Source organism: Schistocerca americana, chromosome 11 (genome assembly GCF_021461395.2).
Source record: "Schistocerca americana isolate TAMUIC-IGC-003095 chromosome 11, iqSchAmer2.1, whole genome shotgun sequence".
Lineage (NCBI taxonomy): Eukaryota > Metazoa > Arthropoda > Insecta > Orthoptera > Acrididae > Schistocerca > Schistocerca americana.
In genome coordinates this window covers 92,175,259-92,201,324 of record NC_060129.1, presented here as the reverse complement: position 1 = coordinate 92,201,324, position 26,066 = coordinate 92,175,259, and the positions used below count along the sequence as shown (strand labels likewise).

Here is a 26,066-nt window from a genome sequence, read left to right as displayed (position 1 = left end):
ATACTGCTCTCCCAGGAAACGCTCAAAGCACAAACCCTTAGAAGAGTTACTCCACTTGTATATAAGTCGGCATTGTGCCTTTTGTATACAATCGCAATGCAGTTTCTGTGTTTCATTGTTAATTTGAAGGTCCAAGTGATACAGCCAACCTGCAGTGGAGCATCGGAATCTAATACTGCCGTCCCAGGCAAGGCTCAAAGCACAAACTCTTAGAAGAGTTTCTCCTCTTGTATATAATTCGGAATTGTGATTTTTGTTTTCGATCCCGATGCAATTTCTGTGCTTCATCGTCAATGTGAAGGTCCAAGGGATACAGTAAATCTGTAGTGGTGCATCGGAATCTAATACTGCTCCCCTAGGAAAGGTTGAAATCACAAGCTCTTTGAATAGTTACTCCTCTTGTATATAAGTCTGCATTGTGCCTTTTGTATTCAATCCCGATACAATTCCTGTGTTTCATCGACAATGTGAAGGTGCAAGGGATACAGTAAACCTGCAGTGGTGCATCGGAATCTAATACTGCTCTCCCAGGAATGGCTCAAACACAAACTATTCTTAGAGTTACTGCTCTTGTCTAAAAGTCGGCATTGTGATTTGTATTCAATATCGATGCAATTTCCAGTGTTCCGTCGTCCATGTGAAGGTCCAAGGGATCCAGTAAACCAGCAAAGGTGCATCGGAACCTAATACTGCCGCAACAGGAAAGGATCAAATCACAAACTCTTAGAAGGGTTACCCCTCTTTTATATAAGTCGGGATTGTGCGTTTTGCATATAATCCCGGTGCAATAGCTGTGTTTCATCGTCAATGTGAAGGTTCAAGGTATACAGTAAATCTGCAGTGGTGCCTCCTACTCAATTACTGCTCTCTCAGGAAAGGCTCAAATTACAAATTCATAGAAGAGTTACTCCCCTTGTATATAAATTGGCATTGTGCTTTTGTATTCAATCCCGATGCAATTTTTGTGTTTCAGCGTTAATTTGAAGGTCCAAGGGATACAGTAAACCTGCAGTGGTGCATCGGAATCTAATACAGCCGCCCCAGGAAATGCTCGAAGCACAAATTCTTAGAACAGTTACGCCTCTTGTATATGAGACAGCATTGTGCCTTTTGTATGCAATCCTGATGCTATTTCTGTGTTCAATCATCTATGTGTAGGTCCAAGATATACATTAAACCTGCAGTGGTATATTGGTATGTAATACAGATCTCCCAGGAGAGGCTCAAAGCACAAACTATTAGAAGAGTTGCTGCTCTTGTATATAAGTCGGCATTGTGTTTCGTATTCATTATCAATGCAATTTCCATGCTCCGTCGTCCATGTGAAGGTCCAAGGGATCCAGTAAACAAGCAAAGGTGCATCGGAAACTAATACTGCTGCAACAGGAAAAGCTCAAAGTACAAACTCTTAGAAGAGTTACCCCTCATGTATATAAGTCGGGATTGTGCGTTTTGTATATAATCCCGGTGCAATATCTGTGATTCATCGTCAATGTGAAAGTTCAAGGGATACAGTATATCTGCAGTGGTGCATCGTACTCAATTACTGCTCTCTCAGGAAAGGCTTCAAGCACAAATTCATAGAAAAGTTACTCCCCTTGTATATAATTTTGGCATTGTGTTTTTGTATTCAATCCCGATGCAATTACTGTGTTTCAGCGTTAATGTGAACGTCCAAGGGATACAGTAAACCTGCAGTGGTGCATCGGTATCTAATACTGCTCTCCCAGGAAGGGAACAAAGGACAAACTCTTGTAATAGTTACTCCACTTGTATATAAGTCGGCTTTGTGCCTTTTGTATTCAATCCCGATGCAATTTCTGTGTTTCATCGTCAATGTGAAGGTTCAAGGGATACAGTAAATCTGCAGTGGTGCATCGTACTCAATTACTGCTCTCTCAGGAAAGGCTAAAAGCACAAATTCATGGAAGAGTTACTCCCCTTGTATATAAGTATGCATTGTGCATTTTGTATTCAATCCTGATGCAATTTCTGTGTTTCATCGACAATGTGAAAATGCAAGGGATGCAGTAAACCTACAGTGGTGCATTGGTATCTAATACAGCTCTCCCAGGAAAGGAACAAATTACAAACTTTTAGAAGAGTTTCTCCTCCTGTATATAAATCGGAATTGTGCCTTTTGTATTCGATCCCGATGCAATTTCGGTGCTTCATCGTCAGTGTGAATAACCAAGTGATAGAGTCAACCTGCAGTGGAGCATCAGAATCCAATACTGATCTCCCAGGAAAGGCTGAAAGCACAAACCCATGGAATAGTTACTCCTCTTGTATATAAGTCGGCATTTTGCCTTTTGTATTCAATCCTGATTTAATTTCTGTGTTTCATCGTCAATGTGAAGGTGCAAGGGATACAGTAAACCTGCAGGCGTGCATCGGAATCTAATACTGCACTCCCAGGAAAGGCTAATAGCACAAACTCTTTGAAGTGTTAATCCTCTTGTAAATAAGACAGTATTTTGCCTTTAGTATTCAATATGAATACAATTTCTGTGCTTCATCATCCATGTTAAGGTCCAAAAGATTCAGTCAACCTGCCATGGAGCATCGGAATCTAATACTGCCGTCCCAGGAAAGGCTCAAAGCACAAACTCTTAGAAGCGTTTCTCCTCTTGTTTATAAATCGGAATTGTGCCTTTTGTATACGATCCCGATGCAATTTCTGTGCTTCATCGTCAATGTGAAGGTCCAAGGGATATAGAAAATCTGCAGTGGTGCATCGGAATCTAATACTGTTCTCCCACGAAAGGCTCAAACACAAGCTCTTAGAATAGTTACTCCTCTTGTATATAAGTCGGCATTGTGCCATTTGTATTCAATCCCGATTTAATTTCTGTGTTTCATCGTCGATGTGAAGGTGCAAGGGATACAGTAAACCTGCAGTGGTACATCGGAATCTAATACTGCTCTCCCAGGAAAGGCTGAAATCACAAACTCTTGGAATAGTCACTCCTCTTGTATAGAAGTCGGCATTGTGCCTTTTGTATTCAATCCCGATGCAATTTCCGTGTTTCATTGTCAATGTAAAGGTGCAAGTGATACAGTAAACCTGCAGTGGTGCATCGGAATCTAACACTGCACTCCCAGGAAAGGCTGATAGTACAAACTCTTGGAAGAGTTACTCCTCTTGTATATTAGACAGTATTTTGTCTTTAGTATTCAATATCGATGCAATTTCTGTGTTTCATCGACAATGTGAAGGTCCAAGTGATACAGTCAACCTGAAGTGATGCATTGGAATCTAATACTGCTCTCCAAGGAAAGGAATAAAGAACAAACTCTTAAAAGAGTTACTCCACTTGTATATGAGTCGGTATTGTGCCTTTTCTATACAATCCCGATGCATTTTCTGTGTTTCATTGTTAATTTGAAGGTCCAAGGAGTACAGTAAACCTGCAGTGGTGCATCAGAATCTAATACTGCACTCCCAGGAAAGGCTGATAGCACAATGTCTTAGAACAGTTAATGCTCTTGTAAATAAGACGGCGTTGTGCCTTTTGTATACAATCTCGATGCAATTTCTCTGTTTCATCGTCAATGTAAAGATACAAGGGATACAGTAATCCTGCAGTGGTGCATAGGGATCTGATACTGCTCTCCCAGGAAAGTCTTCAAACACAAACTCTTAGAAGAGTTAATCCTCTTGTATATAAGGCGGCATTGTGCCATTTGAATTCAATCCCGAATCAATTTCTGTGTTTCATCGTCAATGTGAAGGTGCAATGGATACAGTAAACCTGCAGTAGTGCATTGGAATCTAATACTGCTCTCCCAGGAAAGGCTTAAAGAACAAACTCTTAGAAGAGTTTCTGCTCTTCTATATAATTCGGAATTGTGCCTTTTGTATTCTATCCCGATGCAATTTCTGTGTTTCATCGTCAATTGGAAGGTCCAAGTGATACAGTAAACCTGCAGTGGAACATCGGAATCTAATACTTCCGTCCCAGGAAAGGTTCAAAGCACAAACTCTAAGAAGAGTTTCTCCTCTTGTATATAATTCGGAATTGTGCCTTTTGTATTCGATCCCGATGCAATTTCTGTGCTTCACCGTCAATGTGAAGGTCCAAGGGATAAAGTAAATCTGCAGTGGTATACCTCAATCTAATACTGCTCCCCTAGGAAGGGCTCAAAGTACAAACTCTTGGAATAGTTACTCCTCTTGTATATAAGTCGGCATTGCGCCTATTGTATTCAATCCCTATGCAATTTCTGTGTTTCATCGTCAATGTGGATGTGCAAGGGATACAGTAAACCTGCAGTGGTGCATCGGAATCTAATACTGCTCTCCCAGGAAAGAAACAAACCACAAACTCTTAGAAAAAATACACATCTTGTAAATAAGTCAGCATTGAGCATTTCGTATTTAATCCCGATTCAATACCTGTGTTTCATCGTCGATGTGAATATCCAAGGGATACAGCAATTATGCAGTGGTGCATCGGAATCTAATACTGCTGTCCCAGGAAAGGCTTTAAACACAAACTATTAGAGGAATTTCTCCTCCTGTATATAAGCTGGCATTGTGCCAGTTCAATTCAATTCCGAAGTAATTTCTGTGTTTCATTGTCAGTGTGAAGGTGCAAGGGATACAGTAAACCTGCAGTGGTGAATCGGAATCTAATACTGCTCTCCCAGGAAAGGCTAAAAGCACAAGCTCTTAGAGGAGTTACTCTGCTTGTATATTAGTCGTCATTATGCCTTTTGTATTCAATCCCGATGCATTTTCTGTGTTTCATCGCCAATGTGAAGGTCAAAGCGATACAGTAAACTTGCAATGGTGCATCGGAATCTAATACTGCTTTTCCAGGTAAGGATAAAAGCACATCCTCTCAGATGATATACTACTCTTGTATATAAGTCGGGATTGTGCCTTTTGTATACAATCCCAGTGCAATTTCTGCGTTTCATCGTCAATGTGAAAGTCCAAGGGATACAGTAAACATGCAGTGGTGCATCATATTCTAATACTGCTCTCCCAGGAAAGGCTCAAAGTTAACTCTTAGAAGAGTTACTCCTCTTGTAAAGAAGTCGGCATTGAGCCTTTTGTATTCAATCCCGATTTAATTTCTGTGCTTCATCGTCAATGTGAAGGTGCAAGGGATACAGTAAACCTGCAGGCGTGCATCGGAATCTAATACTGCACTCCCAGGAAAGGCTGATAGCACAAACTCTTTGAAGAGTTAATCCTCTTGTAAATAAGACAGTATTTTGCCCTTAGTTTTCAATAAGGATACAATTTCTGTGCTTCAGCATCCATGTTAAGGCCCAAGGGATACAGTCAATCTGGCATGGAGCATCGGAATCTAATACTGCCGTCCCAGGAAAGGCTCAAAGCACAAACTATTATAAGGGTTTCTCCTCTTGTTTATAATTCGAAATTGTACCTTTTGTATACGATCCCGATGCAATTTCTGTGCTTCATCGTCAATGTGAAGGTCCAAGGGATATAATAAATCTGCAGTGGTGCATTGGAATCTAATGCTGTTCTCCCAAGAAAGGCTCAAAGCACAAGCTCTTAGAATAGTTACTCCTCTTTTATATAAGTCAGCATTGTGCCTTTTGTATTCAATCCCGATTTAATTTCTGTGTTTCATCGTCAATGTGAAGGTGCAAGGGGTACAGTAAACCTGCAGTGGTGCATCGGATTCTAATGCTGCTCTCCCAGGAAAGGAACAAAGCACAAACTCTTAGAAAAGTTACTCATCTTGAAAATAAGTCAGCGCTGAGCATTTTGTATTTAATCCCGATTTGATATATGTGTTTCATCGTCAATGTGAAGATGCAAGGAATACAGTAAATCTGCTGTGGTGCATGGGAATCCAATACTGCTGTCCCAGGAAAGGCTCGAAGCACAAAACATTAGAAGAGTTACTCCACTTGTATATAAGTCGGCATTGTGCCTTTTGTATACAATCCCGATACAATTTCTGTGTTTCATTGCTAATTTGAAGGACCAAGGAGTACAGTAAACCTGCAGTGGTGCATCGGAATCTAATATTGCACTCCCAGGAAAGGCTGATAGCACAATGTCTTAGAACAGTTAATGCCCTTATAAATAAGACAGCGTTGTGCCTTTTGTATACAATCTCGATGCAATATCTGTGTTTCATCGTCAATTTGAGTATCCAAGAGATACAGCAAACATGCAGTGGTGCATCGGAATCTAATACTGGTGTCCCAGGAAAGCCTTCAAACACAAACTATTAGAAGAATTTCTCCTCTTGTATATAAGCTGGCATTGTGCCAGTTGAATTCAATCCTGAAGTAGTTTCTGTGTTTCATTGTCAGTGTGAAGGTGCAAGGGATACAGTAAACCTGCAGTGGTGAATCGGAATCTAATACTGCTCTCCCAGGAAAGGCTAGAAGCACAAGCTCTTAGAAGAGTTACTCCGCTTGTATATTAGTCGTCATTATGCCTTTTGTATTCAATCCTGATGCATTTTCTGTGTTTCATCGCCAATGTGAAGGTCCAAGGGATACAGTAAACCTGCAATGGTGCATCGCAACCTAATATTGCTCTTCCAGGTAAGGGTAAAAGCACATCCTCTCAGAAGATATACTACTCTTGTTTATAAGTCGGGATTGTGCCTTTTGTATACAATCCCAGTGCAATTTCTGCGTTTCATCGTCAATGTGAAAGTCCAAGGGATACAGTAAACATGCAGTGGTGCATCATATTCTAATACTACTCTCCCAGGAAAGGCTCAAAGTTAACTCTTAGAAGAGTTACTCCTCTTGTAAAGAAGTCGGCATTGAGCCTTTTTCATCCAATCCCGAGGCAATATCTGTGTTTCATCGTCAATGTAAAGACACAAGGGATACAGTAAATCTGCAGTGGTGGATCGGAATCTAATACTGCTCTCGCAGTAAAGGCTTCAAACACAAACTCTTAAAAGAGTTAATCCTCTTGTATATAAACCGGCATTGTGCCAATTGAATTCAATCCCGAAGCAATTTCTGTGTTTCATCGTCAATGTGAAGGTCCAATGCGTACTGTTAACCTGCAGTGGAGCATCTAAATCTAATACTGCTCTCCCAGGAAAGGCTCAAACACAAACTATTGGAAGAGTTACTCCTCTTGTATATAAGTTGGCATTGTGTTTTGTATTCAATATCGATGAAATTTCTGTGTTCCGTCGTCCATGTGAAGGTCCAAGGGATCCAGTAAACCTGCAAAGGTGAATCCGAACATAATACTGCTGCAACAGGAAATGCTCAAAGCACAGACTCTTAGCAGAGTTACCCCTGTTGTATATAAGGCGGGATTATGCCTTTTGTATATGATCCCGGTGCAATATCTTTGTTTCATCGTCAATGTGAAGGTTCAAGGGATACAGTAAATCTGCAGTGGTGCATCGTACTCTAGTACTGCTCTCTCAGGAAAGGCTCAAAGCATAAATTCTTAGAAGAGTTACTCCTCTTATATATAAGTATGCATTGTGCATTTTGTATTCAATTCCGATCCAATTTCTGTGTTTCATCGACAATGTGAAATTCCAAGGGATACAGTAAACCTACAGTGGTGCATCGGAATCTAATACTGCTCTCCCAGGAAAGGAACAAAGCACAAACTCTTAGAAGAGTTTCTCCTCTTGTATATAATTCGGAATTGTGCCTTTTGTATTCGATCCCGATGCAATTTCTGTGCTTCAACGTCAGTGTGAAGTTCCAAGTGATACAGTTAACCTGCAGTGGAGCATAAAAACCTAATACTGATCTCCCAGGAAAGGCTCAAAGCACAAACTCTTGGAATAGTAACTCTTCTTGTATATAAGTCGGCAGTATGCCTTTGGTATTGAATCCCGATTTAATTGCTGTGTTTCATCGTCAATGTGAAGGTGCAAGGGATACAGTAAACCTGCAGGCGTGCATCGAAATCTAATACTTCACTCCCAGGAAAGGTTGATAGCACAAACCCTTGGAAGAGTTACTCCTCTTGTATATAAGACATTATTTTGCCTTTAGTATTCAATATCGGAGCAATTTCTGTGTATCATCGACAATGTGAAGATCCAAGTGATTCAGTCAACCTGCAGTGGTGCATCGGAATCTAATACTGCCGTCCCAGGACTGGCTAAAAGCACAAACTCTTAGAAGAGTTAATCCTCTTATATATAAGTCATCATTGTGCCTTTTGTATTCTATCCCGATCCAATTTCTGTGTTTCATCGTCAATGTGAAGGACCAGGGCATTCAGTAAACCTGCAGTGGTGCATCAGAATCTAACACTGCACTCCCAGGATAGGCTGATAGCACAAACTCTTAGAAGAGTTACTCCTCTTGTAAGTAAGACAGTATTATGCCTTTAGTATTCAATATCGATCCAATTTCGGTGTTCCATCGACAATATGAAAGTCGAAGGGATACAGTAAACCTACAGTGGTGCATCGGAATCTAATACTGCTGTCCCAGGAAAGGAACAAAGCACAAACTCTTAAAAGAGTTTCTCCTCTTGTATATAATTCGGAATTGTGCCTTTTGTAAACGATCCCGATGCAATTTCCGTGCTTCATCGTCAGTGTGAAGGTCCAAGTGATACAGTCTGCCTGCAGTAGAGCATCAGAATCTAATACTCATCTCCCAGGAAAGACTCAAAGCACAAACTCTTGGAATAGTTACTCCTCTTGTATATAAGTCGGCATTGTGCCTTTTCAGTTCAATCCTGATTTAATTTCTGTGTTTCATCGTCAACGTGAAGGTGCAAAGGATACAGTAAACCTGCTGGGGTGCATCGGAACTAATACTGCACTCCCAGGAAAGGAACAAAGCCAAACTCTTGGAATAGTTACTGCTCTTGTATATAAGTCGGCATTGTGCCTTTTGTATTCAATCCCGATGCAATTTCTGTGTTTCATCGTCAATGTGAATGTGCAAAAGATACAGTAAACCTGCAGTGGTGCATCGAAATCTAATACTGCACACTCAGGAAAGGCTGATAGCACAAACTCTTGGATGAGTTAATCCTCTTGTATATAAGACAGTATTTTGCCTTTAGTATTCAATATCGATGCAATTTCTGTGCTTCACCGTCAATGTGAAGGTCCATGTGAAACAGTCAACTTGCGGCGGAGCATCGGAATCTTATACTGTCGTCCCAGGAAAGGCTAAAAGCACAAACTTTTAGTAGGGTTTCTCCTCTTGTATATAATTCGGAATTGTGCCTTTTGTATTCGATCCCGATGCAATTTCTGTGTTTCATCGTCAATGTGAAGGTTCAAGGGATACAGTAAATCTGCAGTGGTGCATCGTACTCAGTTATTGCTCTCTCACGAAATCCTCAAAGCACTAATTCATAGAAGTGGTACTCCCCTTGTATATAAATTGGCATTGTGCTTTTGTATTCAATCCGGTTGCAATTTCTGTGTATTAGCGTCAATTTGAAGGACCAAGGGATACAGTAAGCCTGCAGTGGTGCATCGGAATCTAATACTGCCGCCCCAGGAAATGCTCAAGGCAGAACTTCTTAGTACAGTTACTCCTCTTGTATATAAGACAGCATTGTGCCTTTTGTATTCAATCCTGATTAAATTTCTGTGTTCAATCGTCTATGTGTTGGTCCAAGGGATACATTAAACCTGCAGTAGTGAATCGGAAACTAATAATGCCATACCAGGACAGGCTAAAAGCATAAAATCTTAGAAGAGTTACTCCGCTTATATATAAGTATGCATTGTGCATTTTGTATTCAATCCCGATGCAATTTCTGTGTTTCATCGTCAATGTGAAGCCTCAAGGGATACAGTAAACCTGCAATGGTGCACCGGAATCTCATAATGCCTTCCCAGGACAGGCTCAAGCCACAAACTCTTAGTTGAGTTACTCCTCTTGTATATAAGACAGTATTTTGCCTTTAGTATTCAATAACGATCCAATATCTGTGTTTCATCGACAATGTGAAAGTCCAAGGGAAACAGTAAACCTACAGTGGTGGATCGGAATCTAATACTGCTCTCCCAGGAAAGGAACAAAGCACAAACTCTTAGAAGAGTTTCTCTACTTGTATATAATTCGTAATTGTGCCTTTTGTATTGGATCTCGATGCAATTTCTGTGCTTCAACGTTAGTGTGAATTTCCAAGTGATACAGTCACCCTGCAGTGGAGCTTCAGAATTCAATACTGATCTCCCAGGAAAGGCTAAAGCACAAACTCTTAGAAGAGTTACTCCACTTGTATATAGGTCGGCATTGTGCCTTTTGTATTCAATCCCGATGCAATTTCTGTGTTTCATCGTCAATGTGAAGGTGCAAGGGATACAGTATACCTGCAGTGGTGCATCAGAATCAAACACTGAACTCCCAGGAAAGGCCGATAGCACAAATTCTTGGAATAGTTCCTCCTCCTGTATATAAGACATTATTTTGCCTTTAGTATTCAATATCGATGCAATTTCTGTGTTTCATCGACAATGTGAATGTCCAAGTGATACAGTCAACCTGAAGTGGTGCATCGGAATCTAATACTGAACTGCCAAGAAAGGAACAAAGCACATACTCTTAGAAGAGTTACTCCACTTGTATATAAGTCGGCATTGTGCCTTTTGTATTTAATCCCGCTACAATTTTTTTGTTTCATTGTAAATTTGAAGGTCCAAGTGATACAATCAACCTGCAGTGGAGCATCAGAATCTAATACTGCCGTCCCAGGAAAGGCTCAAGGCACAAAGTCTTAGAAGAGTTTCTCCTCTTGTATATAATTCGGAATTGTGCCTTTTGTATTCGATACCGATGCAATTTCTGTGCTTCATCGTCAATGTGAAGGTCCAAGGGATGCAGTAAATCTGCAGTGGTGCATCGGAATCTAATACTGCTCCCCTAGGAAGGGCTCAAAGCACAAACTCTTAGAATAGTTACTCCTCTTGTATATGAGTCGGCATTGTAGCTTTTGCATCCAATTCCGATGCAATATCTGTGTTTCTTCGTCAATGTGACGGTGCAATGTTATACAGCAAACCTGCAGTGGTGCGTCGGAATTTGATACTGCTCTCCCAGGAAAGGCTCAAACGCAAACTATTTGAAGAGTTACTGCTCTTGTATATAAGTCGGCATTGTGTTTTGTATTCGATATCGATGCAATTTCCGTGTTCCATCTTCCATGTGAAGGTCCAAGGGATCCAGTAAACCAGCAAAGGTGCATCGGAACCTAATACTGCTGCAAGAGGAAAGGCTCAAAGCACAATCTCTCAGAAGAGCTACCCCTCTTGTATATAAGTCGGGATTGTGCGTTTTGTATATAATCCCGGTGCAATATCTGTGTTTCATCGTAAATGTGACGGTTCAAGGGATACAGTAAATCTGCAGTGGTGCATCGTACTCAATTGCTGCTCTCTCAGGAAAGGCTCAAAGCACAAAATCATAGAAGAGTTACTCCCCTTGTACATAAATTGGCATTGTGTTTTGTATTCAATCCCAATGCAATTTCTGTGTTTCAGCGTTAATTTTAAGGTCCAAGGGATACAGTAAACTTGCAGTGGTGCTTCGGAATCTAATACTGCCGCCCCAGGAAATGCTCAAAGCACAAACTCTTAGAAGAGTTACTCCTCTTGCATATAAGACAGCATTGTGCCTTTTGTATTCAATCCTGATGCAATTTCTGTGTTCAATCGTCTATGTGTAGGTCCAAGGGATACATTAAACCTGCAGAAGTGTATTGGAATCTACTACTGATCTCCCAGGAAAGGCTCAAAGCACAAACTATTAGAAGAGTTACTCCTGTTGTATATAAGTCGGCATTGTGAATTTTGTGTTCAATATCGATGCAATTTCTGTATTTCATCGTCAATGTGAAGGCTCAAGGGATACAGTAAACCTGCAATGGTGATTCGGAATGTAATACTGCCGTCCCAGGTCAGGCTCAAAATCACAAACTCTTAGAAGAGTTAATCCTCTTATATATAAAACAGCAATGTGCCTTTTGTTTTCTAACCGGATCCAATTTCTGTGTTTCATCGTTAATGTGAAGGACCAAGGGATTCAGTAAACCTGCAGTGGTGCATCAGAATCTAACACTGCACTCCCAGGAACGGCTGATAGCACAAACTCTTAGAAGATTTACTCCTCTTGTATATAAGACTGTATTAGGCCTTTAGTATTCAATATCGATGCAATTTCTGTGTTTCATCGACAATGTGAAAGTGCAAGGGATACAGTAAACCTACAGTGGTGCATCGGAATCTAATACTGCTCTCCCAGGAAAGGAGCAAAGCACAAACTCTTAGAAGAGTTACTCCTCTTGTATATAATTCGGAATTGTGCCTTTTCTATTCGATCGCGATGCAATTTCTGTGCTTCATCGTCAGTGTGAAGGTCCAAGTGATACAGTCAACCTGCAGTGGAGCTTCAGAATCTAATACTGATCTCCCAGGAAAGACTCAAAGCAAAAAACTCTTGGAATAGTTACTCCTCTTGTATATAAGTCGGCATTGTGCCTTTTGTATTCATCCCGATTTAATTTCTGTATTTCATCGTCAATGTGATGGTGCAAGGGATACAGTAAACCAGCACGGGTGTTTCAGAATCTAATACTGCACTCCCAGGAAAGGCTGATAGCACAAACCCTTGCAAGAGTTACTCCTCTTGTATATAAGACATTATTTTGCCTTTAGTATTCAATATCGATGTAATTTCTGCGTTTCATCGACAATGTGAAGATCCAAGTGATACAGTCAACCTGCAGTGGTGCATCAGAATCTAATACTGCTCTCCCAGGAGAGGAACAAAACACAAACTCTTAGAACATTTTCTCCTCTTGTATATAATTCGGAATTGTGTTTTTTGTATTCGATCCCGATGCAATTTATGTGCTTCATCGTCAGTGGGAAGGTCCAAGTGATACAGTCAACCTGCAGTGGAGCATCGAAATCTAATACTGCTCTCCCAGGAAAGGAACAAAGCACAAACTCTTGGAATAGTTACTCCTCTTGTATATAAGTCGGCATTGTGCCTTTTGTATTCGATCCCGATGCAATTTCTGTGTTTCATCGTCAGTGTGAAGTTCCAAGTGATACAGTCAACCTGCAGTGGAGCATTAGAATTTAATACTGATCTCCCAGGAAAGGCTCAAAGCACACACTCTTGAAATAGTTACTCCTCTTGAATATAAGTCGGCATTATGCCTTTTGTATTTAATCCCGATTTAATTTCTGTGTTTCTTCGTCAATGTGAAGGTGCAAGGGATACAGTAAACCTACAGGGGTGCATCGGAATCTAATAGTGCACTACCAGGAAAAGCTGATAGCATAGACCCTTTGAAGAGTTACTCCTCTTGTATATAAGACATTATTTTGCCTTTACTATTCAATATCGATGCAATTTCTGTGTTTCATCGATAATGTGAAGATCCCAGTGATACAGTCAACCTGCAGTGGTGTAATGGAATCTAATACTGATCTCCCAGGAAAGGCTCAAAGCACAACCTGTTAGAAGAGTTACTCCTCTTGTATGTAAGTCGGCAATCTGCCTTTTGTATTCAATCCCGATGCAATATCTGTGTTTCATCGTCAATGTGAAGGTTCAAGGGATACAGTAAACCTGCAGTGGTGCATCGGTATCTAATACTGCTCTCCCAGGAAAGGCTCAAGTCACATACTCTTAGAATAGTTACTCCTCTTGTATATAAGTCGGCATTGTGCCTTTTGTATTCAATCCCAATGCAATTTCTGTGTTTCATCGTCAATGTGAATGTGCAAGGGATACAGTAAACCTGCAGTGGTGCATTGGAATCTAATACTGCTCTACCAGGAAAGAAACAAAGCACAAATTCTTGGAATAGTTGCTGCTCTTGTATATAAGTCGGCATTGTGCCTTTTTTATTCAATCCCGATGCAATTTCGGTTATTCATCTTCATTGTGAAGGTGCAAGGGATACAGTAAACCTGCAGTGGTGCATCGAAATCTAATACTGCACACCCAGGAAAGGCTGATAGCACAAACTCTTGGAAGAGTTAATCCCCTTGTATATAAGACAGTATTTTGCCTTTAGTATTCAATATCGATGCAATTTCTGTGCTTCATCGTCAATGGGAAGGTCCAAGTGAAACAGTCAACCTGCTGTGAGCATCGGAATCTAATACTGCCTTCGCAGGAAAGGCTCAAAGGACAAACTCTTAGAAGGGTTTCTCTTCTTGTATATAATTTGGAATTGTGCCTTTTGTATTTGATCCCGATGCAATTTCTGTGCTTCATCGTCAATGTGAAGGTCCAAGGGATACAGTATATCTGCAGTGGTGCATCGGAATCTAATACTGCTCTCCCACGAAAGGCTCAAATCACAAGCTCTTAGAATAGTTACTCCTCTTGTATATAAGTCGGCATTGTGCCTTTTGTATTCAATCCCGATGCAATTTCTGTGTTTCATCGTCAATGTGAAGGTTCACGGGATACGGTATGATGTGTTGGCAAATGTGCCAACACCTTGTAGATAGAGGAGGCCGAAATGCACGCTATCTAACGCAGACGGGCGTGAATTCCGGAACAGGATAAGTAGTGAATGGTAGCAAGAAAAGTATGCCGCTCCTCGAATACTTAACTTTTATCTATCCTTGTTGGTTTACAACGTTCTTGATGAGACATTGCATACGATAACCATCAAACTATGTAAGGCTAATGGCGCCTTGCTAGGTCGTAGCCATGGACTTAGCTGAAGGCTATTCTGACTGTCTCTCGGCAAATGAGAGAATGGCTTCGTCAGTGTAGTCGCTAGCAATGTCGTCGTACAACTGGGGCGAGTGCTAGTCCGTATCTCGAGACCTGCCTTGTGGTGGCGCTCGGTCTGCGATCACACAGTGGCAACACGTGGTTCCGACATGTACTAAATGGACCGCGGCCGATTTAAGCTACCACTTAGCAAGTGTAGTGTCTGGCGGTGACACCACATTCCTCCCCCGCAAATCGGCGAACGATCGTGTTATAAGGCTTCCGCCCACCGTGGGGAGGACCCCATGTTGACGTATGCGATGAGGTGGGGAGCCTAACAGGCGAGGCTGTGCCAGCCGCACCCGGCCATTAGGTCCGAGGGGATCTAGGAAACGCCTGAAAACCTGGTCCAGGGTGCACGTCAACATGCAGTGTATGCGCCCGTAAAGAGAGAGAAAGGGCCGAAGGGTCGACCTCCATTGCGTCGGGGTATCCGACGCGCGAAGACGCCATGTGGTCCGGAGCGGGCAAGAGTTCTATGGCGGAGGACAGCTGGTCACGGGAAGCGATCGGCGGAGCGTGACCCAGGGAGGCGCTTGGCGGCTGCAGCGAAGAGTCGAATGCGGGCGGCGCCGGCGGGAGAACAGGCGGCGGCGGCAGCGGCTGCGGCGGCGCGTCACCATGGGGCAAAATGGAAGGCATCGTCGGTAACACCTGGGGATGAGGCGAGCCAGTAGATGGTTCCCCAGGGCGCTGACCGGACGGCGCCGTCGCTGAAATCAGACGGGGAGCGGCAGAACCCGTGCGACGACAGAGGCGCAGCTGATTGAGATGCCGACGCACCTCACCAGAGGCCCCCAAAACCAAATATATCGCGCGGCCGAGGCAGCGAAGAATGCGCCCTGCGAGCCAACGCCGTGAACCTCGAAAGTTGCGATAGAATACAACGTCGCCTGGAGCAAAAGCAGAAGTCTGCCGCTGCACAGGAACCTGATGCGGCGGATGCAGCAAAGACATCAAGGTTCGATGAGGACGACCGTGGAGCAACTCAGCCGGCGAGCGACCATCTCGGGGCTGAGAGCGATACGACGACAAAAAGAGCAACAACGCGTCCTCCCGAGAATGCGACTCTTTCAACTTCAACATCTGTGACTTGAAAGTCCAGACCAATCGTTCAGCGGCACCGTTTGACTGAGGCGAAAACGGCGCGGATGTCAGATGTTGAATACCAGTGGCCTTGCAGAAGGACTGAAATTCTGCGGACATGAATTGTGGGCCATTGTCGGAAACAATAGTCTGCGGGAGACCTTCAATGCAAAAGACAACAGACAACGCTTGGATGGTGGCAAAGGACGTCGTGGAAGACATCCGGACAACAAAAGGAAAATTACTGAAGGCATCTACCAGAACCAACCATCGAGCATTCCAGAATGGACCAGCAAAATCGATGTGCAAGCGTTGCCAAGGGGAAGTGGCTTTCGGCCATGCAAAGACTTTCCGTGGCGGTGCGGATTGTCGTTCGGCACACGCCATGCAAGAAGAACACATTCGTAATCGCAGCATCGATTCCGAACCAAGTACAGTGCTGACGAGCAAGTTGTTTCGTTCGCACTATACCCCAATGTCCTTGGTGAAGAAGCCGTAAGACAGAGGACTGTAACGAACGTGGGACCACGACTCGGGACTGATCATTATCAGAACGCAACAACAAAACACCACGTCGAACAAAAAGTCTCTCCTTATGAGCAAAAAATCTGCGAACCAACGGATCCTCGACTGAGACTTTGACAAAGGCCATTGCGTAGCAACAAAACGCAAAACGGTAGCAAGGACAGGGTCGGCAGCTGTGGCTGTAGCTACACGACGAAAATCAATCGGAAACGATTCGACCACTTCATCGGTTTCCGAATCAATGAACATGCAAGCAAGTTCGGAAGAATCGAATGCTTTATCCTCAGCAACAGGCAAACGGGACAATGCATCGGCGTTTCCGTGCTTAGCAGTGGACCGATACAAGATATCGTAGCGGTACTGCGAGAGGAAAATAGACCAGCGAATGAATTTCTGCGCTGTACGCGGAGGTACAGGCTTGTTCGGATGAAAAAGCGACGTCAAAGATTTGTGGTCTGTGATGATGGGAAAGTGACGACCATACAAGAAATCATGGAACGTAGTAACACCAAACACGAGAGCCTAAGCTTCTTTCTCTATCTGTGAATAATTTCTTTGCGCAGACGAGAGCAAGTTTGACGCAAAGGCAATAGGGCGATCATGCGAGCCAACTTTGTGCGCAAGCACAGCACCGATCCCGAATTCCGATGCATCTACCATCAACAAAAGGGGTTTCTGGGGATCGAATGGCGTAAGGCAAGTATTTGAAAGCAACGCCGATTTCAACTGGCGAAAGGCGCGTTCGCATTCCGTCGTCCAGAGAAACGGAACACCTGTACGGCGTAAGCGATGAAGCGGAGCTGAAATGGAAGAGGCATTGCGCACATTCACTCACACCTTGTGATTCTAAATCGTATAATGTTCTGGCGACCTCATCACGCAATGCGTGAGGAACATTGCGCGCTCTGAAAAATTTCGGTTGCACGTCGACTGTCAGTTCCAAATGTGCTTCATAGTTTTTAGCGCAACCAAGGCCTGGTGCAAAAATGTCTGCAAATTCTTCACACAGACGAGAAACACTGTCTGAAGGCACAGTCTGGTTCACTGATAGGACCTGATTTACTATAGACATGTTAAACAACTGAAATAAATCTAAACCAAACAAGTTCACTGCAGGAGAAGAACGAAGAACGTAAAATGACACAAGTTTTGTTTGTCCCTTGTATGTTGCAAGAAGGCTGCACTGTCCTAACACAGGAATGTTCTGTCTGTAATATGTAGTTAGCTTAACATTTGCGGAACGCAACGGAGGTTTGCCGAGTTGTTTGTACGTGTCGTGATTGAGCAATGAAACTGCAGCTCCGGTATCGAGCTGGAATGGTATGACCTTGCCATTAAAGTCCAAATCTACAAAAAGTTTATTGTCCTGCTGACGACAAGAGCGACTGTCTCGTGCAATTTGAACTGATACAGGTACAGCATCACTTGCTAATTGACGTGATTTCCGGCGACGTCGACGCACACTGTTTGTGGGACAAACACAGTCACTGTTAGAGAAAGTGGCACTGGACGAAGTGGAATTAACTACATGAATGTCCATGGGGGAAGGTCCACGAGCCTGAGTGTCCTTGGTTCGATTCCGGTGCGAAGCAAAAGGCCTGGAATGATTGTGATTGTCTGATCTGAGCTTTTTCTGGCAAACATTTTGAACATGAAACTTCCTGGCAGATTAAAACTGTGTGCCCGACCGAGACTCGAACTCGGGACCTTTGCCTTTCGCGGGCAAGTGCTCTACCAACTGAGCTACCGAAGCACGACTCACGCCCGGTACTCACAGCTTTACTTCTGCCAGTACCTCGTCTCCTACCTTCCAAATTTTACAGAAGCTCTCCTGCGAACCTTGCAGAACTAGCACTCCTGAAAGAAAGGATATTGCGGAGACATGGCTTAGCCACAGCCTGGGGGATGTTTCCAGAATGAGATTTTCACTCTGCAGCGGAGTGTGCGCTGATATGAAACTTCCTGGCAGATTAAAAATGTGTGCCCGACCGAGACTCGAACTCGGGACCTTTGCCTTTTGCGGGCAAGTGCTCTACCAACTGAGCTACCGAAGCACGACTCACCCTGGGTACTCACAGCTTTACTTCTGCCATTACCTCGTCTCCTACCTTCCAAACTTTACAGAAGCTCTCCTGCGAACCTTGCAGAACTAGCACTCCTGAAACAAAGGATATTGCGGAGACATGGCTTAGCCACAGCCTGGGGGATGTTTCCAGAATGAGATTTTCACTCTGCAGCGGAGTGTGCGCTGATATGAAACTTCCTGGCAGATTAAAACTGTGTGCCCGACCGAGACTCGAACTCCCAGGAAAGGCTCAAAGCACAAACTATTAAAAGAGTTACACCTCTTGTATATAAGTCGGCATTGTGATTTTTGTGTTCAATATCGATGTAACTTCTGTGTTTCATCGTCAGTGTGATGATCCTAGGGAGACAGTAACCCTGCAATAGTGCATTGGAATCTAATAATGCTGTCCCAGGACAGGCTAAAAGCACAAAATCTTAGAAGAGTTATTCATCTTGTATATACGTATGCGTTGTACATTTTGTATTACATCCCTGAAGCAATTTCTGTGTTTCATCGTTAAGTGAAGGACCAAGGGATTCAGTAAACCTGCAGTGGTGCATCAGAACCTAACGCTGCACTCCCAGGAAAGGCTGATAGCACAAACTCGTAGAAGAGTTACTCCTGTTGTATATAAGACAGTATTTTGCCTTTAGTATTCAATATCGATCCAATTTCTGTGTTTCATCGACAATGTGAAAGTCCAAGGGATACAGTAAACCTACAGTGATGCATCGGACTCTAATACTGCTCTCCCAGGGAAGGAACAAAGCACAAACTCTTAGAAGGATTTCTCCTCTTGAATATAATTCGGAATTGTGCCTTTTGTATTCGATCCCGATGCTATTTCTGGGCTTCATCGTCAATGTGAAGATCCGAGTGATAAAGTCAACCTGCAGTGGAGCATCGGTATCTAATACTACTCTCCCAGGAAAGGCTCAAGGCAGAAACTCTTGGAATAGTTACTCCTCCTGTATATAAGTCGGCATTGAGCCTTTTGTATTCAATCCCGATGCAATTTCTGTGCTTCATCGTCAATGTGAAGGTCCAAGGGATACATTAAACATGCAGTGGCGCATCGGAATCTAATACTGCTCACCCAGGAAAGGAACAAAGCACAAACTCCTGGAATAGTTACTCCTTTTGTATATAAGTCTGCATTGTGCCTTTTGTAGTCAATCCCGATGCAATTTCTGTGTTTCACCGTCAATGTGAAGGTGCAAGGGATACAGTAAACCTGCAATGGTGCATCTGAATCTAATACTGCTGTCCCAGGAAAAGCTCTAAGCACAATCTAATAGAAGAGTTACTCCTCTTCAATATAAGTCGGCATTGTACCATTTGTATTCAGTATCGATGCAATTTCTGTGTTTCATCGTCAATGTTAAGGTCCGAGGGATACATTAAAACTACTGTGGTGCATCGGAATCTAATACTGCTCTCCCAGGAAAGGCTCAAAGCAAAAATCATTAGAAGAGTTACTCCTCTTGCATATAAGACAGCATTGTGCCATTTGAATTCAATGCCGATGCAATTTCTGTGTTCAATCGTCAATGTGTAGGTCTAAGGGATACATTAAACCTGCAGTGGTGTATTGGAATCTAATACTGATCTCCCAGGAAATGCTCAAAGCACAAACTATTAGAAGAGTTAATCCTCTTTGATGTAAGTCGGCATTGTGATTTTTGTATTCAAAATCGTAGCAAAGTCTGTGTTTCATCGTCAATGTGATGGTCCAAGGGATACAGTAAACCAGCAGTAGTGCTTCGGAATCTAATAATGTCGTCCCTGGTCAGGCTAAAAGCAGAAAATCTTAGAAGAGTTACTCCTCTTGAATATAAGTTGTCATTGTGCTTTTGTATTCTATCCCGGTTGAAATTCTGTGTTTCATCGTCAATGTGAAGTCTCAAGGGATACAGTAAACCTGCAATGGTGCATCGGAATCCAATACTGCCGTCCCAGGACAGGCTCAAAGCACAAACTCTTAGAAGAGTTACTCCTCTTGTATATAAGACAGAATTGTGCCTTTTGTATTCTATCCCGATCCGATTTCTGTGTTTCATCGTTAATGTGAAGGTCCAAGGGATTCAGTGAACCTGCAGTGGTGCATTGGAATCTAAATCTGCACTCCCAGGAAAGGCTGATAGCACAAGCTCTTCGAAGAGTTAGTCCTCTTGTATATAAAACAGTATTTTGCCTTTAGTATTCAATATCGATGCAATTTCTGTGTTTCATCGTCAATGTGAAGGTGCAAGGGATACAGTCAACCTGCAGTGGAGCATCGGAATCTAATACTGCCATCCTAGGAAAGGCTCAAAACACAAACTCTTAAAAAGGGTTTCTTCTCCTGTATATAATTCGGAATTGTGCCTTTTGTATTCTATCCCGATGCAATTTCTGTGCTTCATCGTCAATGTGAAGGTCCAAGTGATACAGTCAACCTGCAGTGGTGCATCAGAATCTAATACTTCTCTCCCCGGAATGGCTTAAAGCACTAACTCATAGATTAGGTACTCCTCTTGTATACAAGTCGACATTGTGCCTTTTGTATTCAATCCCGATGCAATTTCTGTGCTTCGTCGTGAATGTGAAGGTGCAGGGGATACAGTAAACCTGCAGTGGTGCATCGGAATCTAATACTGCTCTCCCAGGAAAGGAACAAATCACAAACTCTTGGAATAGTTACTCCTCTTGTATATATGTCTTCATTGTGCCTTTTGTAATCAAACCCGATGCAATTTCTGTGTTTCATCGTCAATTTCAAGGTACAAGGGATACAGTAAACCAGCAGTGGTGCATCGGAATCTGACACTGCACTCCCAGGAACGGCTGATAGCAGAAACTGTTGGAAGAGTTACTCCTCTTGTATATAAGGCAGTAATTTGCCTTTAGTATTCAATATCGATGCAATTTCTGTGTTTCATTGACAATGTGATGGTCCAAGTGATACAGACAACATGAAGTGGTGCGTCAGAATCTAATACTGCCGTCCCAGGAAAGGAACAAAGCGCAAATTCTTAGAAAAGTTATTCATCTTGTAAATAAGTCAGCATTGAGCATTTTGTATTTAATCCCGATTCAATATCTGTGTTTCATCGTCTATGTGAAGATCCAAGGGATACAGTAAAATTGCTGTGGTGCATGGGAATCTAATATGGCCGTCCCAGGACAGGCTCAAAGCACAAACTCTTAGAAGAGTTACTCCTCTTGTATATAAGACAGCATTGTGCCTTTTGTATTCTATCCCGATCCGATTTCTGTGTTTCATCGTTAATGTGAAGGTCCGAGGGATTCAGTGAACCTGCAGTGGTGCATCGGAATCTAATACTGCACTCCCAGGAAAGGCTGATAGCACAAAGTCTTCGAAGAGTTAGTCCTCTTGTATATAAGACAGTATTATGCCTTTAGTATTCAATATCGATGCAATTTCTGTGTTTCGTCGTCTATGTGAAGGTGCAAGGGATACAGTAAAACTGCAGTGGTGCATCGGATTCTAATACTGCTCTCTCAGAAAGGGAACAAAGCACATACCCTTCGAAAAGTTACTCATCTAGTAAATAAGTCAGCATTGAGCAGTTTGTATTAAATCCCGATTCAATATCTGTGTTTCATCGTCAATGTGACGGTCCAAGGGATACAGTAAACCTGCAGTGTGGCATCGGAATCTAATACTGCCGTCCCAGGAATGGCTCCAAGCACAAACTAGTAGACGAGTTACTCCTCTTGTATATAACACAGTATTGAGCCTTTGTCATTCAATCGCGATGCAATTTCTGTGTTCAATCTACAATGTGAAGGTCTAACATCTACAGGAAACCTGCAGTGGTGCATCGGAATCTAATACAGCTCTCCTAGGAAAAGCTGATTGCACAAACTCTTAGCAGAGTTACTGCTCTTGTATATAAGATAGCATTCTGCCTTTTTTATTTATTCACGATGTAATTTCTGTGTTTTATCGTCAATGTGATGGATCAAGGGATACAGTAAACCTGCAGTGGTGCATCGGAATCTAATACTGCTCTAACAGCTAAGGCTAAAAGCACAAACTATTAGAAGAATTACTCTTCTTGTACTTAAGTCGGCATTGTACCTTTTGAATATAATCCCGATGCAATTTCCATGTTTCATCGTCAATGTGAAGGTCCAAGGGATACAGTAAACCTGCAGTGGTGCATCGGAATCTAAGATTGCTCTCCCAGGAAAGGCTGAAAGCACAAATTATTGGATGAGTTACTCCTCTTGAGTATTAGTCGGCATTCTGCCTTTTATATACAATCCTGATGCAATTTCCGTGTTTCATCGTCAATGAGAAGGTCCATGGGATACAGTAAACCTGCAGTGCTGCATTGGAATCCAATACTGCTGTGCCAGGAAAGGCTCGAAGCACAAACTCTTAGAAGAGTTGCTCCTCTTGTAAATAACTCGGCATTGAGCCTTTTGTATTCAATCCCGATGTAATATCTGTGTTTCATCGTCAATGTGAAGGTCCAATCAATACAGTAAACGTGCAGTGGTGCATCGGAATCTATTATTGCTCTCCCAGGAAAGCTCAAAGCTTAAACCCTTACATGAGTTACTTTTCTTGTATATAAGATGGGATTGTGGTTTTTATATTCAATCCCGATTGCAATTTCTGTGTTTCATTGTCAATGTGAAGGTCCAACGCATACAGTAAACCTGTAGTGGTGCATCGAAATCTAATACTGCTGTCCCAGGAAAGGCTTGAAACTCAAACTCTTAGAAGAGTTACTCCTCTTGTATATAAGACGGCATTGTGCCATTTGAATTCAATCCCGAAGCAATATCTGTGTTTCATCGTCAATGTGAAGGTTCAAGGGATACAGTAAACCTGCAGTTATGCATCGGAATCTAATACTGCTCTTCCAGGTAGGGCTGAAAGCACAAACCCTCAGAAAAGTTACTCCTCTTGTATATAAGTCAACATTTTGCCTTTTGTATTCACTCCCGATGCAATTTCTGTGTTTCATCGTGAATGTGAAGGTCCAAGGCATACAGTAAACCTGCAGTGGGCATCGGAATCTAATACTGCTCTCCCAGGAAAGACTAGAAGCACAAACTCTTAGAAGAGTTACTTCCCTTGTAAATAAGTTGACATTTTGCCTTTTGTATTCAATCCCAATGCAATTCCTGTGTTCAATGGTCAATGTGATGGTCCAAGGGATACAGTAATCGTGCAGTGGTGCATCGGAATCTAATACGGCTGTCCCAGGAAAGGCTCAAAGCAGAAACACCTAGAGGGAGTTACTCCTCTAGTATATAATTCGTAATTGTGCCTTTTGTATTCGATCCCGAGGCCATTTCTGTTTTTTATCGTCAATGTGAAGTTCCAAGTGATGAAGTAAACATGCAATGGTGAATCGGAATCTAATACTGCCGTCCCAGGACAGGCTGAAACACAAATTATTAGAAGAGTTACTCCTCTTGTATATAAGTTTGCATTGTGGCTTTTGTATTCTATCCCGGTGCGATTTCTGTTCTTCATCGTCAATGTGAAGGTTCAAAGGATACAGTAACCCTGCAGTGGTGCATCGTAATATCATACTGGCGGCCCAGGAAAGGCTCAAAGCACAAACTCATTGAAGAGTTACTCCTTTTGTATATAAGTCGACATTGTGCCTTTTGTATTCTATCCCAGTGCAATTTCTGTGTTTCATCGTCAATGTGAAGGTAGAAGGGATACTGTATAACTGCAGTGGTGCATCGGAATCTAATACTGCTCTCCTAGGAAGGGCTGATTACACAAACTCTTAGAAGAGTTACTCTTCTTGTAAATAAGACAGCATTGTACCTTTTGTATTCAACCCCAAACAATTTCTTTTTTTCATTCTCAGTGTGAAGGCCAAGGGATACAGTAAACATGCAATAGTGAATCGGAATCTAATACTGCTGTCCCCGGACAGGCTAAAAGCACAAACTCTTAGAAGAGTTACTCCTCTTCTATATAAGTCGGCATTGTGCCTTTTGTATTCTATCCCGGTGCAATTTCTGTGTTTCATCGTCAATGTGAAGGTTGAAGGGATACAGAAAAACCTGCAGTGGTGCATCGGAATGTAATACTGCTCTCCCAGGAAAGGCAAAAAGTACAAACTATTAGAGGAGTTACTCCTCTTGTATAAAAGTCTGCATTGTGCCGTTTGCATTCAATATCGGTGCAATTTCTTTGTTTCATCGTCAATGTGTAGGTCCAAGGGAAACAGTAATCCTGCAATGGTGCATCCGAATATAATACTGCTGTCCCAAAGAAGGCTCAAAGCACAATCTCTCAGAAGAGTTACACCTCTTGTATATAAGTCGGCACTGTGCCTTTTGTATACAATTCCCATGCAACGTCAGTGTTTCATTGTTAATTTGAAGGTCCAAGGAGTACAGTAAACCCGCAATGGTGCATCAGAATCTAATACTGCTTTCCCAGGAAAGGCAGATAGCACAATTTCTTAGAAGATTTACTCCTCTTGTAAATATGACAGCGTTGTCCCTTTTGTATGCTATTCCGATGCAATTTCTGTGTTTCATCATCAATGTAAAGATTCAAAGCATGCAGCAAACCTGCGGTGGTGCATCGGAATCTAATACTTCTGTCCCAGGAAACGCTTCAAACACAAGCTCTTAGAAGAATTACTCCTCTTGTATATAAGTTGGCATTGTGGCATTTGAATACAATCCCGAAGTAATTTATGTGTTTCATTGTCAATGTGAAGATCCAAGGTAAACAGTATATCTGCAGTGGTGCATCGGAATCTAATACTGCTCTCCCAGGAAAGGCTCAAAGTAAACTCTTAGAAGAATTACTACTCTTGTAATTAAGTTGGCATTGTACTTTTGAATATAATCTCGAAGCAATATCTGTGTTTCATCGTCAATGTGAAGGTACAAGGCATACAGTAAACCTGCAGTGGCGCATCGGAATCTAATACTGCTCTCCCAGGAAAGGCTCAACGCAAACCTCTTACAAGAGTGAGTCCTTTTGTATATAAGACGGCATTATGCCTTTTGTATTCAATCCCGATGCAATTTCTGTGTTTTTTCGTCAATGTGAAGGTCCAAAGGATAAGGTAAACCTGCAGTGGTGTATCGGAATGTAATACTGCTGGTGCAGTGGTGCATTGGAATCTATTATTGCTATCCCAGGAAAGGTTCAAGGCACAAAGTGTCAGAAGAGTTACTCTTCTTGTATATAAGACAGCATTGTACCTTTTGAATACAATCCCGATGCAATTTCTGTGTATCATTGTCAATAATAAGGTCCAAGGGGTACAGTACACCTGAAGTGGTGCATCGGAATATATTACTGCTCTCCCAGGAAAGACTCATAGCAAAGATCATAAGAAGAGTTACCTCTCTTGTATATAGGACAGCAGTGTGATTTTTGTATTCATTAACCATGCAATATCTGTGTTTCATCGTCAATGTGAAGGTTCAAGGAATACAGAAAAACCAGCGGTTGGGGCATGGAGTCTAAAACTGCTGTCCCAGGTAATGCTCAAAGCAAATCCTCTTAGAAGAGTTACTCCTCTTGTATATAAGTCGGCATTGTGCTTTCTGTATTCAATCCCGATCCAATTTCTGTGTTTCATCGTTAATGTCAAGGTCCAAGGGATACATAAAACTTGCAGTGGTCCATCGGAATCCAATACTGCTCTCCCAGGAAAGACTCATAGCA

General features: G+C 42.4%; 1 non-coding gene across 1 annotated transcript; it reads right to left on the bottom strand.

Annotated features, from left to right (window-relative positions):
• Positions 1-18,300: 18,300 nt before the first annotated feature.
• Positions 18,301-18,375, bottom strand: Trnal-caa. Its single transcript has one exon. It is a non-coding gene; the product is annotated as a tRNA-Leu (tRNA).
• Positions 18,376-26,066: the final 7,691 nt, after the last annotated feature.